Genomic DNA, 15,973 nt, shown 5'->3' with positions numbered 1-15,973 from the left:
ATTAAATGCAAATAAATTATTTTATGCCAAGTTAATTGCAAATGACGTACTTTTCATTTCATAACATTAAGATCAACTGACAGCTGAGTTTTCACAATGTATTGAAAATAAATTTAAAAAAAACTTACCTGCACTAATGTGAAGGGTGAAAAAGGTAGCTGGAGCTGAAGTCTCTGCTCGGCAGCCGGGAGGGGAAGAGAAACACACTTCACGCTGGAAGCCCGGCCCTGACGTCACCGCCCTCTGTCGCTCCCAGCGCGGCGCAGTCACGCATGCGCACTGCTCTCAAGCAGAAGACTGTCTGCCACAGAAGGGAGGGTCGTGCGACAGCCGCATTTACACAGACCAGGGAGAACGCGCCGCAATCAGGCATGCGCACTGCCCTCTGCTCTCAAGCAGAAGACTGTCTGCCATAGAAGGGAGGGCCGTGGGAGGGCCACATTACACAGAGCAGGGAGGGCTGTTGGAGGGCCGTATTAAACCGACCCCTGGGCCGTAAATGGCCCGCGGGCCGGACTTTGGACATGCCTGTTCTAGACTTTGATCTGCTATAGTATCTACTAGTCCAAAGAATACTCTATTATACGCAATTTGTTGGTCTTGGGAATTGACATACTGTATCATCTAGTGGTCCAAAGAAAATTCCTGTGCATTCTTGTTGGTCCTAGGACTTCGCCTCATGCACCATCTATTAGTCCGAAGAATTTTTCTGTTATACACCAAATATTCTGGTGCCATGCTTTGAACAAGGGAGGATTGTACTGTTAGTTGTCTGCCTCTATCCCCTGGCTTTAGGCTGCATTCACACTTGAGCGATTTGTAGCTTGAAGCTCAAAGCTCCATAAACGCCCAAACTTAAAAAATCATTTGTTCTCTATGGTGCCTGTGGCACCTTATCACATGAACAGGCACCATAGAGAACAATTGATTTCTAAGTTTGAGCGTTTTTAGAGCTTCAAGTTACAAATAGATCAAGTTTGAATGCAGCCTTAGGGACAAGGTACTAAAAGCTGCAGGAATCTAGCTTCATAGGAGACCCCCGAAACTGCTGACTTACTGAAACTGGCCGTGATGTACCTGGATAGATGTGAACGACTGGCTAAAAACACTACTTGAACCTTTTCAGCTAACATATCTAAGACATCTATGATCAAGATTATTCATACTATTTCACAGCTTAAGCGGTTACCATTTTATTGCCACTGTTATAATGGTTAACATTCAGCCTTGTGGTTTGTACGTTGTAAAATAGTACTTCATTTTGAATTGAAGTGATTATTTTACTCTTAAGAATTTGTGTTCCATCTGGGGACCATATCATTCGTGAAATACAATAATTGGCAATTATAGAACTCTGTGGGGGACAGATGTCGGTTTCTTACTCAGCTAATTTATCACACTGGAGACAATGTACATTTGTGCAGTAAATGATTGTGCACCAAAGCACCATGATTTCCCCTGTTACCATAGCTGCCATTAAATTTATCCAATCCTCTTTATTGACCACCTCCCGTCCAGCCGTTGTATATAAACGGCCGGACGGTGGCAGTGCAGGGGTGGGTGGCTGTTTATAAAAGGCCTCCCCGCCCCCTGCTTGTGCGCGCTCCCTGGGAGCGCGCAGCACCGCAATTCGATGCCCGTTGTGTCCTCCGGACACAGTGGAACACCGATCGTTGTATGGGACCTCTGTGCGAGGTCCCGGTCATGTGATCACTGATTGCACTGATTGGCCAATCAGTGATCACATGCAGAGTAGTAAGCAAGATGTCACTTCTGATATCATTGCTTACTATGTGTTGAATCTGTGAATGATCACAGAGGTCACATGGTACAGGGCTATTCGCAACAGCCTCGTACCATATGACAAGCTGTGACCAATCACAGCTCACACAGTATTTCTCAATGGCTGCAAGAATGCAGCCAGAGAGAAGGAGAAATGATTGCTTTTACAGCCTTTATGGGTGTAAAAGCAATCAGTGTAAAAAAAAAAAAAAAAATCTTCATCGCCCCCCACAAGCGGTACAGTGTTACCATGGTGGCACTGCACTGCTAGGGTGACAGTATGTAAATAAAAAATAATAATATAAAAAAATAAAAAAAAAATGTAAAAAAAGTTTTAAAATTTATAATTTTTGGTTATAAACCAATTTGTTTTTGTTTTTTTACTAAAAAGATAACTGAATACATTTTGGCCAAGATTTATGAAGAAAGATTATTTATTTGCAAAATTGTATAAAGAAAAACACTTTCTTTCAAAATTTTTGTACATTTTCATTTATATAGCAAAAAAAATTAAAATCCCAGTGGTGAATAAATACCACCAAAATAAAGCTTTATCTGTCTCAAAAAAATGCTAAACAATACATATGGGTACAGTGTTGCATGACCGCGCAATTGTCATTCAAAGTGTGATAGCGCTGAAAGCTGAAAATTGGCCTGGACAGGAAGGGGGTGAAAGTGTGTCAAGATTTGAAGTGAATAAAAAATGCCAGGTAGGCCTAAAGTTTGAGGCAGAAATTCTGCATGTGGATCGAGGGTGAGAAAGATAGCACCAAAACCACAGAGGGACATCAGGTAGGGAGCAGCAGGAGGCAGCGGTGTTCCAACAGCTGCAGTTTTTTGCCAATTGGGTTTTAGCTATGAAGAGGAAGTGGATGATGAGGTGGCAGACCATCCATAAATGCCACAGAATGGAGAGGAAGGGAGTTCAGAGGGAGAAGCAGAACAGCCTCTTCTAACAGCATAACTGCCATGGCAAAAGTAGCATCCATTTGGGTACCACATGACTTTGTACTACAAAGCTCAGGAGAAGCAGCACCTTGATAAGTCAAGTCGGCAGCAAAGGACCCCATTCCTCCTCGTTCCTCACTTTCCACAGGATTTTCCTACTGCAACATCTGCGGCTTCTAGTGACATGAAGGAAAATCTAACAAAAGCTCAGGATACGACATGTGGGAAGAGGCCATGTTTTGTAGTGTCAAGAAAAGGCTTGAACCTCATCAGAATTCTCCTCCACCCACTCTTCCATCTCCAGCGGCATCCTTCCCAAGGCAGGTGTCTCTTTCACAGCTGCTTGAGTGGAAGAAAAATATGTTCCCAAATCATCTTTACCGATTGAAGTCAAATCCTGGCTCCCTTTCAACTTTCTCAAATTTAACAGTGGCAAACCTGAGGTTCTCCTCACTGATATCCACCTTGACAAAGCTCAACAGTTACTATTGATAGCTGCACAGTCCTTCCCCACCTCAGGTAAAGTCTGGGTATCATCCTCGAAAGTACACTACCTTTTCAAGCTCACAAGTCATAATGTCACTCGGACAGCATATTTCCCCCTATGTAAGATTTATCACCTCTGTCCATTCCTCACACCCAACAGTACTGACGTTCGCATTCATAATCTGGTCACTTTCCACATAGATTACTGCAATTCCATTGTGTGGCTAAATGGTTAGCACTTCCGCCTGGCAGTACTAGGGTCGTTGGTTTGAATCCCAACCACGGCACCACCTGCCTGGAGTTTGCATGTTCTCCCTGTGCCTGCATGGGTTTCCTCCCACACTCCAAAGACATGCCAATAGGTTAATTAGATCCTGTCTAAATTGTCCCGTGTATGTATGAATATAAGTTAGGGACCTTAGATTGTATGCCCCTTGAGGGTTAGGGACTGATGAGAATGTGAATATATATGTAAAGCGCTGCGTAAATAGACGGTGCTATAGAAGTATCTGTAATAAATAATAATTCCCTTCTTTTTGGTCTCCCTTTCAAGTGGCTCCATAAACTGCAACTGGTTCAGAACTCTGCTGCTCGCATCATCACCAGAACCCCCTCCTAATCACATCACTTCTGTTCTTCAACACCTTCACTGGCTTCCGGTCAAATATCACACCGATTTCAAGAATCTTCTACTTTCCTTTAAGGTCATCCACAACGTCACTCTTCCGTACCTCTCTGAACTCCTGCATGTCAACAGACCCTCCCGCACTCTCAGGCCTCAGTCTTCCATCCATTTCAATGTTCCATGCGCCCGTCTGACCACTATGCTGGGGGACTAAAAAAGTAAAAAAAAATGTCCAGAACTGATCTTTGAACTGGAATTTTTTTAAAAATACAAAATGAAAAACATTTTTTTTTTTAAATGTCTGTAAACCCAAAATCTACTTTTCTTGTTCAAACATTTTTTATTAACAAGATAGAAAACTTTAACAACACAAACAAGGAGACTTTGCTGATGTACAGTGGACATTGAAGAGGCAGTAGGACAATGAAGAAAAATAAATGAGGATCACAGTACAGATGTCTATACAATTCTAGCAAAGCAAGAACATAAGAATCGGCAATAAATAACATTATCATCCCAGCCAATCGAAACAACGTCTCCTAAGTGCATTTAAGAAGTAGGGGGACGTTTGGAGAGGGATTAGATGGGGGAGGAAGGGAGGGTATGGGAAGAGCCAAAATCTACTTTTCAATAAGAAAGAAAAAGTGTGTGACTTGCGAGCCAAACTATATATTCAATAAAGTGTTTCTATGGGTCGCCAACATTTAACACATAACTCAAACTGTGCAACCTAATAATACATTTATAAATGTGGCGCTCCTTAAAAAATATATTAATTCATACTTATGATTTGTGATGAACACATAACACAATCAAACCATACTTTTATAGATGAAACAATTATAGTGACATGATTTAAATGAATAAAAACGTCCAAATACAAAAAAAAACTTGATTATTGCTTTGCTCTAAAAAATATATAGTCCCATCACTCAATAAGTGATCCAAAAATCGTGACGTGGTGACTTATTAATCATGAAATAGTGACTTTCCGTGATCCTCCAACCAGTAAAATTGTGCGCTCACCTCCTTCTATGCCTAAAAAAATAGGCTACACACGCTTGTGGTTCACACAACCTGGAACCTGCTGGAACAGCTGTAGCATATCATGGATATGTGATCTTTCCTATGGATACCTCGGTAAGCCCCTTATTAGCTGGATATCCCTGCAGGGATTAATCCCTCCTTGATCTGCCAGAAATCACCTGCCTTTCTCCTCCTGATTATCTCCTCCTCATTCGTTCCTCAGATTGTCTTGTTAGAACGCCGATCCACCCATTCCCACTCGCTGCGAGTGTGCCTTCCAGGTGAGCGGATGCGATACCCCAACCAATGCGTTTCGTCCTGTTTATGTTGTAAAGCTGTATGTTCTGCTATGATATGATCCATGATATGCTACAGCTGTTCCAGCAGGTTCCAGGTTGTGTGAACCACAAGCGTGTGTAGCCTATTTTTTTAGGCATAGAAGGAGGTGAGCGCACAATTTTACTGGTTGGAGGATCACGGAAAGTCACTATTTCATGATTAATAAGTCACCACGTCACGATTTTTGGATCACTTATTGAGTGATGGGACTTTATATTTTTTAGAGCAAAGCAATAATCACGTTTTTTTGGATTTGGACGTTTTTATTCATTTAAATCATGTCACTATAATTGTTTCATCTATAAAAGTATGGTTTATTATGTTACGTGTTCATCACAAATCATAAGTATGAATTAATATATTTTTTAAGGAGCGCCACATTTATAAATGTATACTTTTCAATATGTTTGGCATCACACATCACTGCTGACAGTTTTCACAACCAAATAGTTTTTTTTAATTTTCTTCTCTGGAGATCCTGCCAGTAATTGCACTTCCTGTTGCTGGCTGACAACACTATGGCACTGCCTCACAATTATTAGCAGTGTTGTCGGATTGCCACGCAAGCTCTTTTAGTTGGTTGTTGGGCTGCAAATTTGGTCTGTGCACTCACGGAAATAGCCAACTGAAAGCAGACCTTCACCTATGAATATGACTTCCTCTCTTCTGCCTCCTCTCCTTCCCGTCTGCCTTGTAAGTACTTTCACTTTGTAGTTGGGCTACTACTTTGGTCTGTTCATTCAAGAAGCCCAGTTAGTTGGCAAAATGAAAGCAGAACTTCACCCATGAATACGGCTTCCTCTCCTCTGCCACCCCCCCCCCCCCTTTCTCTCTTTCACAATTGGAAAAAAAAAATGTTTTCTCTTTTCCATTTCTTCATCCTTTCCTAAGAGAGGATGATGTATCCAGCATTGTCTAAGCACATCTCGTGCTGCCCAGACATGCATTGGGACCTGGAAAACCGGCAGTTCATCTGCACATGCCTGAAACCGAATGAACTTCCCAATGCATGTGAAAGAAAACAGCAGGTATAGAAGTCTCTGGGACCTCACAGATATAACAAATATATAGGTGCAGCACTAAAACAAATAAATAACTTTCATAATGTCCATAAAAAATTTGCAAAGTGTCAATAAATGCAGATCTGAGTAAAGGTAACAAGAGAATCCAACTGATGGTGCTCCAAAAAGATATAGTAGAACTACGCACTCACCAGATGCGTAACATAAATATGCATTGTATAATTATGTAGAGGTCCCCTGAAGGTACTGGAAACGATCCCCCTCCGGGAATGGTTCTCCCTCTAAGTATGGTGGTGTTGTCAGGAATACACAGCAGAATACTGGATCCAGCTGCCCAGAGATCCCTTTAAGGGATGGACGGGTGTAGGTGTCAGCTTTAAGGAACTCCCCTCTCTGGATGCCGATGGATGCCTGGATCAGGATGGGCTCTAGAAGTAATTGGCTCCACACAGGAGACCATAAAGAATGCCCATAGTGTAGTAGGGTAAGTAATACTCAATTTATTAAATAGATAAAAGAAGAATTTTCAAATTCCAAGTAAAATAAACGGTGTAAGATGTGACATCAAATGTAATCAGTGTATGGACTAACCGTCCAGGAAGTAAGATGGCTGCCGGGCCTCCACGTGGCTCTGGCGGCGTGACGTCACGGCGTCTTTGGCTCCCCCTAACGCGTTTTGTGCGCACGCACTTCTTCAGAGGGCGGATACCTCACAGATATGCATGACATGCCTGAAACCGCATGAACTTCCCCATGCATGTGCAAAAAACAGCAGGTATGAAAGGCTGTGGGACCCCACAGATATGCATGACATGCCTGCACATGTGTGGGGGTTCAAGGAATTTTGCACATGCACAGACATATCGTGGGTCTGTGCCAGGTTCCTTGGACCTACCAGACACCTGTGCTGTGTCTGCATATGTGCAGGATATTGGTGCAAGGTGGTGGCATGGGAGCATAGCGATGAACACTGGACTCAATGGACTAGTAAGTTACTTACCTGCTTGTCCACCCCTGCTCACTGAGTTGCACATGCGCAGCTCATTGTACAATTTAGACTGAGATGAATGAAGTTGAATGGAGAGATGTCATCCTGGCCGGTCAATGAAATCAGCAGGCAATCGGTACTCGGAAACCAGCCACCCGAAGATGTCATGGGTCAGCTAGGAGGTTCTGGATGCCACATCATGGGAGTGAAGGTAAGTATGGCTTTAACATACAAGAACAATTACCAGGGACTAGAAATACAATTTTAGCTAGGCAGGGTGAAGTTCCTCTTGAAGGAGCTTCCACAGAAGGCTGACAACACTGTTACACCAAAAATGATTTAGAAAGAAAAAAAAACTGTATAAAATGAGGCATGATACCAAATGTACTGAAAAATAGATTCAGTTTTTACAATTTAAATTGTACAAAACAGAGTAAAGCCAACACAGCAACACCTGTAATGGAAAATCAGACTGAAATATTGTAAAGCCATAAATTTGATTCATGGTGTCGATAATCTGAGGATACAGAAAAGCTGATGGAAAGCACAATACAGGACAGAAAGGAGACCAAATTTATAGAATCCCTAAAATATTATTGCATCGCTTCAATCCTCAGGAAAAAATGAAAACCATTTTGTGAAATACTTCAGTTTTCTCCAGAAAAATGTCCAACTATATTTAATGTTGAGCAAAGTATGGAGGTTTGCAAAGGTCATGTTCTGAGTTTAGCAGGATGGATCGGCTGGGAATAGGTAATATAGATCAAAATTTTCACCCTACGGAGACTCTGTAAAACAATGACTACATATATGTTTTCTTTATTTATTTAAAGGAATCCAGTACTAATATAGGAGTGGGCTTTCACACGTCCTCACCAGCATGTGCCTTGCTGGGTCCCATCCCTCCTTCTGCCCATCTGCCATTTGGTGGTACAGGAGCCACAGACAGAGCACTTAACATGACTGACCATAGAGACCTGTGAGGGACAGGCAGAGCGACCTGACAGTTACCAGGCCAAGTGTGATGGACCGCCTGGCACCTCAACTGGGTGCCTGTGCCAACCTGTGCCTCCAGCCCTCCAAACCGTTCCAGCAGACAGATAGATAATACCAGCCCCTTACCCCAAGAACCATACGCAGACAAGATGTTGAGGCAAAACAAACATAATAACTATTTATTAAGCCCCAGACACATACCGTATTTTGTGCTCATAAGACGCACCTGACCATAAGATGCACCTAGCTTTTAGAGGAGGAAAACAAGAAAAAAAATATTCTGAACCAATGGACTGCAGACACAGTACAGGAAATGACCAGAGACTGCGGACACAGTACAGGAGATGACCAGAGACTGCGGACATAGTACAGGAGATGACCAGAGACTGCGGACATAGTACAGGAGATGACCAAAGACTGCGGACATAGTACAGGAGATGACCAGAGACTGCGGACAGTACAAGAGATGACCAGAGACTGCGGACACAGTACAGGGGATGACCAGAGACTGCGGACACAGTACAGGGGATGACCAGAGACTGCGGACACAGTACAGGAGACGACCAGAGACTGCGGACATAGTACAGGGGATGACCAGAGACTGCGGACATAGTACAGGAGATGACCAGAGACTGCAGACATAGTACAGGAGATGACCAGAGACTGCAGACATAGTACAGGAGATGACCAGAGACTGCGGACATAGTACAGGAGATGACCAGAGACCGCAGACATAGTACAGGAGGTGACCAGAGACCACGGACACAGTACAGGAGGTGACCAGAGACTGCGGACACAGTACAGGAGATGACCAAAGACTGCGGACACAGTACAGGAGATGACCAGAGACTGCGGACACAGTACAGGGGATGACCAGAGACTGCGGACACAGTACAGGAGATGACCAGAGACTGCGGGCACAGTACAGGAGATGACCAGAGACTGCGGACACAGTACAGGGGATGACCAGAGACTGCAGACATAGTACAGGAGATGACCAGAGACTGAAGACACAGTACAGGGGATGACCAGAGACTGCGGACATAGTACAGGAGATGACCAGAGACTGCGGACATAGTACAGGAGATGACCATAGACTGCGGACATAGTACAGGAGATGACCAGAGACTGAGGACTCAGTACAGGAGATGACCAGAGACTGCAGACACAGTACAGGAGATCACCAGAGACTGCAGACACAGTACAGGAGATGACCAGAGACTGCGGACACAGTAGAGGAGATGACCAGAGACTGCGGACATAGTACAGGAGATGATGACCAGAGACTGCGGACATAGTACAGGAGATGACCAGAGACTGCAGACATAGTACAGGAGATGCCCAAAGACTGCGGACACAGTACAGGAGATGACCAGAGACCGCAGACATAGTACAGGAGATGATCAGAGACTGCAGACATAGTACAGGAGATGCCCAAAGACTGCGGACACAGTACAGGGGATGACCAGAGACTGCAGACACAGTACAGGAGATGACCAGAGACTGCAGACATAGTACAGGAGATGACCAGAGACTGCGGACATAGTACAGGGGATGACCAGAGACTGCGGACACAGTACAGGAGATGACCAGAGACTGCAGACACAGTACAGGAGATGACCAGAGACTGCAGACCTTTCGGGAGCGAGGGTGGGGGGGGAGCGGGTACCTGACTTTGGCAGGTTCCCGCTCCCACTTTTGTGGAGTTGTCCTCTCTACCCATCTTCTGGGACACATGACAGGTTCTAGAAGACTGCCAGACCATTCACAAAGCGCAGTGCTTCTCGCGCATGCACAGTGGGCTGTCTCAGCCGGGTGCCCACACTAAAGATGCCGGCACCAGGGAGAGAAGACGGTGAGGACACCGCTGGACCGAGGAACACGGAGGACCGAGGAGCCGGTTCTGCTGCACAGAAGAGCACAGCGGCTGGCCCGGTATTCTAACATGGGAATACCCGTCTGGTTGCTCCATATTTCGCTCCATAAGAAACACAGACATTTTACCCCATTTTTTGGGGGGGGAAAAGTGCGTCTTATGGAACGAAAAATACGGTACTTTATACCCCCAGGAGGACATTCCCATCTAAGATAAGATGTAAAACATGACAATGCAACCTTTAAACATTATTCTAACAGCTAGGCACCTAGAAAAGTCTCATCAGTCTGGCTAGTAGTCACAGGATTTCCCCACCCCGCCTCCCTTGTCTATGTGTTGGGAAACACATCCACAATCAGTCTTGATCAGCCATGACATGCCCACCAGGATGCCCAGAAACACTTCCATAGCTCCGGATACATAAAGTACATTACACCACTTGTTTCCAAATGTCCCACCCCAGATCCAGCTCGGATCTATGTTGCCAAGTGGCACACCTTTGGTGGAAATAATATAAGAAGTTAATATAAAAAGTTAGTAACTGTGGCAAAATGGGCAAATGAGGCATTATGCAGCTCTCGAGGACCAGCAGGGGCAAGATAGGAAACATGCCCAAGAAGAGTTCACCACAGCCACCAGTCCAGCGTTTCCCAATACCGGTCCTAGTAGCAGCATGGAACCGTGCCGTGCACATAGCGTGGGCTTCATCCTGCACTTGACTATCTCCTGAACTTCCATACCTCTATACAGGATGGGAACCTCTGCAATGCAGTTGCTGCGGGGGTCGGAATATGGCGTAGGGAGCGTCGACAACACCTCCCTCCCGTCTAAAGACTGTTCCACTTATAACAGGTATACACTTCCGACAGGCTGCTTGCTGACTGCACCTCCATTGCTCCTGGCAACCACATGTAGAAATCGCACTAGGATGACTCTTAATGTGCAGATTCTTCATACCCCGATATGTTAATGACCCAAACAGGGGTGGACTGATTATTCGGGCACTGCCTGAGGTCCCAGGGTTGGTAGGGGGCCCCACGAGAGGCTCCACACATCACAGCGGTATACCTAGGTGTGTCTGAATAACGTGTCCGCCTGAAACCCGGACATATTATTCCATCAGGAATGTGGCTCAGAGCGGGGCCTGGAAGGAGGATGAGGGGAGTCCGGGGTGGGAGCGGAACATGTACTGAAAGAGCAGGGGACTGGTGGCAACCATGAGGGGAGCGGAGCAGTGTTCATTTTGTTTCATCATTCTTGTCAGCGGCATGTTTCCTGTGACAAAAGCTGCAATGTGATTTAAATAAAGCGGATTTCTTATCTTCTGTGTGATAGTTGTGTGTAGGGTGGCCCATTGCAATGATGGGGCTGCATGGTCACTGTCCTAAATCTATAGCATTGAATGGAGCCTAAGAACTCTTTTAGACAAATGCTGCCCTCTGAAAAGCAGTCTGAGATTGATTACTTTTCAGAGGGTGCATTTTCCCCACTGGAAGATTTTCCTTCACTTCCTTTCCTGGTGTCCCCATTAGAACGTTCCCCTAACGTCCTGTCCTTGTTTCCCCATTGGAAGATTTCTCCTCACTTCCTATCCTGGTGTCCCCATTAGAGGATTTTGTCTTGTTTTCTGTCCTGGTGTCCCCACTAGAAGATTTTGCTTCATTCCATTGCCTGGTTCATGTCCCCAGTGAAAGACTTCCTCACTTCCTTTGTTGGTATGCCCATTGGAATATTTCCTTCTACCTCCTATCCTGGTGTCCCCATTAGAGGATTTCTTCTCGTTTTCTGTCCTGGAGTCCCCACTAGAAGATTTTGCCTCACTCCATTGCCTGGTTCATGTCCCCAGTGAAAGACTTCCTCACTTCCTTTGTTGGTGTGCCCATTGGAATATTTCCTTCTACCTCCTATCCTGGTGTCCCCATTAGAGGATTTCTTCTCGTTTTCTGTCCTGGTGTCCCCACTGGAAGATTTCGCCTCAATCCATTGCCTGTTTCATGTCCCCAGTTAAAGACTTCCTCGCTTCCTTTGTTGGTGTGCCCATTGGAATATTTCCTTTTACCTCCTGTCCTGGTGTCCCCATTGCAGGACTATGGAACCCACAGGTCTTGGCGATATCCAAAGAGGAGAGTTCAGTGATATTGGTGAGAGGTAGTTCTCAATCATACCCTCCAGCTTTGTCTTTCCGGTGATGTATTCAATCAAGGACATAAGATACAAAGGTCACCTTATAGTAGAATTCAGAATGATGGAGACCTTCTCCACCAGTCAACTTCCATCTGACCAATATGTCGCAACGCAAGCGGGGAGGTGAGCGGCCCAAATATATTTCAGTTACGCTGTTTTCAGAATACTGAAAAAAAAATTGGGGTCATGCTTGGAAAACAAATAATGGGAGGGAAAATATCCATTTCGAAAAGGTCATGCAACCAATAGGACCATGTGCAAATCCTCGAGAGGGTATCCTGAAGAAGTGGGGAGTAGTTTAGTTTGTACAGGTGCCCAAAGCTGGCAGGAATGTGAACCCCAAGATATTTAACTGCTGAAGGGGCCCATTGGAAAGGAAAGGTAGATTGAAAATGTTGGCGCTCCTCTAGGGTAGGGAAACATTGAACACTGCAGACATAGTGGTGTGGGCTTTAAAATTACTACAGTGTCCAAAAGTTTTCCTTTAGATTGGAAGGAAACACTAGTCTGGGATTAGTTACATACATATTAGTAGATGGATGGTGTACAAGCCAAGTTTGTGATGGTTTCCTAGGGTTGCATCTTATAGTCGGGGTCAAGGTGGAAGGCAGTAGATAGGTCCATGCCTAGAATATAAAGAAAAAGAGAAGGGGGCAGCCTTTTCAGGTATTTTTATGTGGACAAGATGCAAGAACAGCTATTGGTTAGTCATAATCTTGTCCAGTAAGGAGGTTGGGATGCCAATCTGTTGCCAGGTGGGAGGATTCAAGGAAAGCTGTTGGTTAGTCGTAAAGAGTCATAATCCTGTCTAGTAAGGAGGTTGGGATGCCAATCTGTTGCCAGGTGGGAGGATTCAAGGAAAGCTGTTGCTCAGTCATAATCTTGTCCAGTAAGGAGGTTGGGATGCCAATCTGTTGCCAGGTGGGAGGATTCAAGGAAAGCTGTTGCTCAGTCATAATCTTGTCCAGTAAGGAAGTTGGGATGCCAATCTGTTGCCAGGTGGGAGGATTCAAGGAAAGCTATTGGTTAGTCATAATCTTGTCCAGTAAGGAGGTTGGGATGCCAATCTGTTGCCAGGTGGGAGGATTCAAGGAAAGCTATTGGTTAGTCATAATCTTGTCCAGTAAGGAGGTTGGGATGCCAATCTGTTGCCAGGTGGGAGGATTCAAGGAAAGCTGTTGGTTAGTCATAATCTTGTCTAGTAAGGAGGTTGAGATGCCAATCTGTTGCCAGGTGGGAGGATTCAAGGAAAGCTATTGGTTAGTCGTAAAGAGTCATAATCTTGTCTAGTAAGGAGGTTGGGATGCCAATCTGTTGCCAGGTGGGAGGATTCAAGAAAAGCTATTGGTTAGTCGTAAAGAGTCATAATCTTGTCTAGTAAGGAGGTTGGGATGCCAATCTGTTGCCAGGTGGGAGGATTCAAGAAAAGCTATTGGTTAGTCGTAAAGAGTCATAATCTTGTCTAGTAAGGAGGTTGGGATGCCAATCTGTTGCCAGGTGGGAGGATTCAAGGAAAGCTATTGGTTAGTCATAATCTTGTCTAGTAAGGAGGTTGAGATGCCAATCTGTTGCCAGGTGGGAGGATTCAAGGAAAGCTATTGGTTAGTCGTAAAGAGTCATAATATTGTCTAGTAAGGAGGTTGGGATGCCAATCTGTTGCCAGGTGGGAGGATTCAAGGAAAGCTATTGGTTAGTCGTAAAGAGTCATAATCTTGTCCAGTAAGGAGGTTGGGATGCCAATCTGTTGCCAGGTGGGAGGATTCAAGGAAAGCTATTGGTTAGTCATAATCTTGTCCAGTAAGGAGGTTGGGATGCCAATCTGTTGCCAGGTGGGAGGATTCAAGGAAAGCTGTTGGTTAGTCGTAAAGAGTCGTAATCTTGTCCAGTAAGGAGGTTGGGATGTCAATCTGTTGCCAGGTGGGAGGATTCAAGAACAGCTATTGGTTAGTCATAATCTTGTCCAGTAAGGAGGTTGGGATGTCAATCTGTTGCCAGGTGGGAGGATTCAAGAACAGCTATTGGTTAGTCATAATCTTGATCAGTAAGGAGGTTGGGATGTCAATCTGTTGCCAGGTGGGAGGATTCAAGAACAGCTATTGGTTAGTCATAATCTTGATCAGTAAGGAGGTTGGGATGTCAATCTGTTGCCAGGTATGACGTACAAAAAGTCAAATCCTGGCAATCAAATGTGTTTTCGACATCAATGAACAGTGTTGATGGAAAACAGTCTTAATGTGGCCTGCGGACAAATCCAACCTGCTCTAGGTGAATCAGGGAAGGTTGTCTGTTTGCAATTAATTTGGTGTAAATTTTTAAATCAAGGTTAAAAAAAAAAATTGCCTATAACTGGAGCATGGTGGGGGAACTTTCTGGGTTTTAGGAGTCAAAACGATACAAGCTTCTCAGGCCTGCGGAGGAAAAAGGAACGCAATGCTAATAGAGCTTTTCTACAATATCAGAGAAAGAAAATCGGTGAATTGCTTATAAGAGGCATCAGTGAAGCCATCTGACCCTGGCCATTTGCCCAATGGTAGACAAGGAATGGTACTTTGAATTTTGAAGGTTGTAAATGTAGACACCAAGTCCTTAGCCACCAAGGGGTCCAATGTAGTTATCCTGGTGGAATCTATAGAAGACTGAAATTTGGAAAGATATTCTGAAGGAGGGGCACTTAATATGTCGAATCTTATAGAGTTTAACATTGTAGGTATGAAATGCAGACATTATATTGGTTGGCCTCCGGACTTGACTTCAGGTGTGAGATGCAATCTTTGGAATGTATTTTACTTGCTCCTTTGGTCCAGAAAGAACGAGATTCGAATGGAGCCAGTTCTATCGACTAACGGATTGCGGATTTTCTCTGACTTGCTCCAGTCGCAGGATAACTCTTGCTAAAAGTTTTGTTTCTGTTTTATTCCCTTTTTATTTTATAATCAATAGCCATTTGTGTGTCTTCTGGTATTTTTTGTATTTTATGTAACTCTTTATACTTTGTACATATTTTATGCACTGCCCATTTTTGGGATATTAAGTCTTAAAATGAATAAGTGACTTCTGGGTACTTAAGCTCGGGCTCATATCTCCGGGGAGATTAGATTGTATTGTATTTTAGTGCCGTTATATGCTTGGTCAAGATAATTGCCAATCTGTATGCAATTGCACTGAGTGTCGGCAGATTGCATGCAGATTGTAAAGGTGACAGGTCTGCCAGATGGAGATCTGTGTGTGGTGTCCCAGCAGCCCAGACAACTGTTGGGTGGTGGTAAACTACCGTTTGTGGTGTGTCTGGTGTGGGGGGGGGTGTGGACAGTGCAAGAGTGATTAACACCGGGGTTCTAGCTTGTAGCATAGATGGAGGAATCCTAGAAGGGTGTGCGATCGCTAGACTGCTCCTCAACCCTAATTAGTGCACCAGATTGTATGTAAAAACGTGTCTGCCTGTGTGTGAGTCAGCTGGCAGAATTGGAGTGGAGTCTCCCTCTAGTGGTGGCCACAGATAAAGAGGGCTGTGAAAGTATATCACGGCCGGTCTAATATACGTATATATATTCAGATTAAGTCCCCCTTATTCCCTATTACCCCAAGTCACGGCCGCACGTGCGCACCTCGGTTAGCTAGTCGCTGTGGGCGTGTGGGCTTGAGTTGGATCAGATTGGTACAGAAATACATAGATGGTGATCATGGATCTCTATAAGAACTAT

The 15,973-nt window shown here is 44.5% G+C and overlaps 1 long non-coding RNA gene across 2 annotated transcripts in view; it reads right to left on the bottom strand.

Annotated features, from left to right (window-relative positions):
• Positions 1-2,198: 2,198 nt before the first annotated feature.
• Positions 2,199-15,973, bottom strand: part of LOC149453582 (uncharacterized) — a 56,100-nt gene continuing 42,325 nt past the window's right edge. For both annotated transcript variants that reach the window (XR_016314665.1, XR_016314666.1), the window contains exon 4: positions 2,199-4,051. This is a non-coding gene — a long non-coding RNA (uncharacterized LOC149453582). The remainder of the gene's footprint in view (positions 4,052-15,973) is intronic.

This window comes from Staurois parvus, unplaced genomic scaffold (assembly GCF_062004578.1).
Source record: "Staurois parvus isolate SC_StPar_1 unplaced genomic scaffold, SC_StPar_1.0 ptg000447l, whole genome shotgun sequence".
In the NCBI taxonomy this organism is placed as follows: Eukaryota; Metazoa; Chordata; class Amphibia; order Anura; family Ranidae; genus Staurois; species Staurois parvus.
Note: the sequence above shows the minus strand (reverse complement) of the source record. Positions and strands in the feature narration are given on the sequence as shown.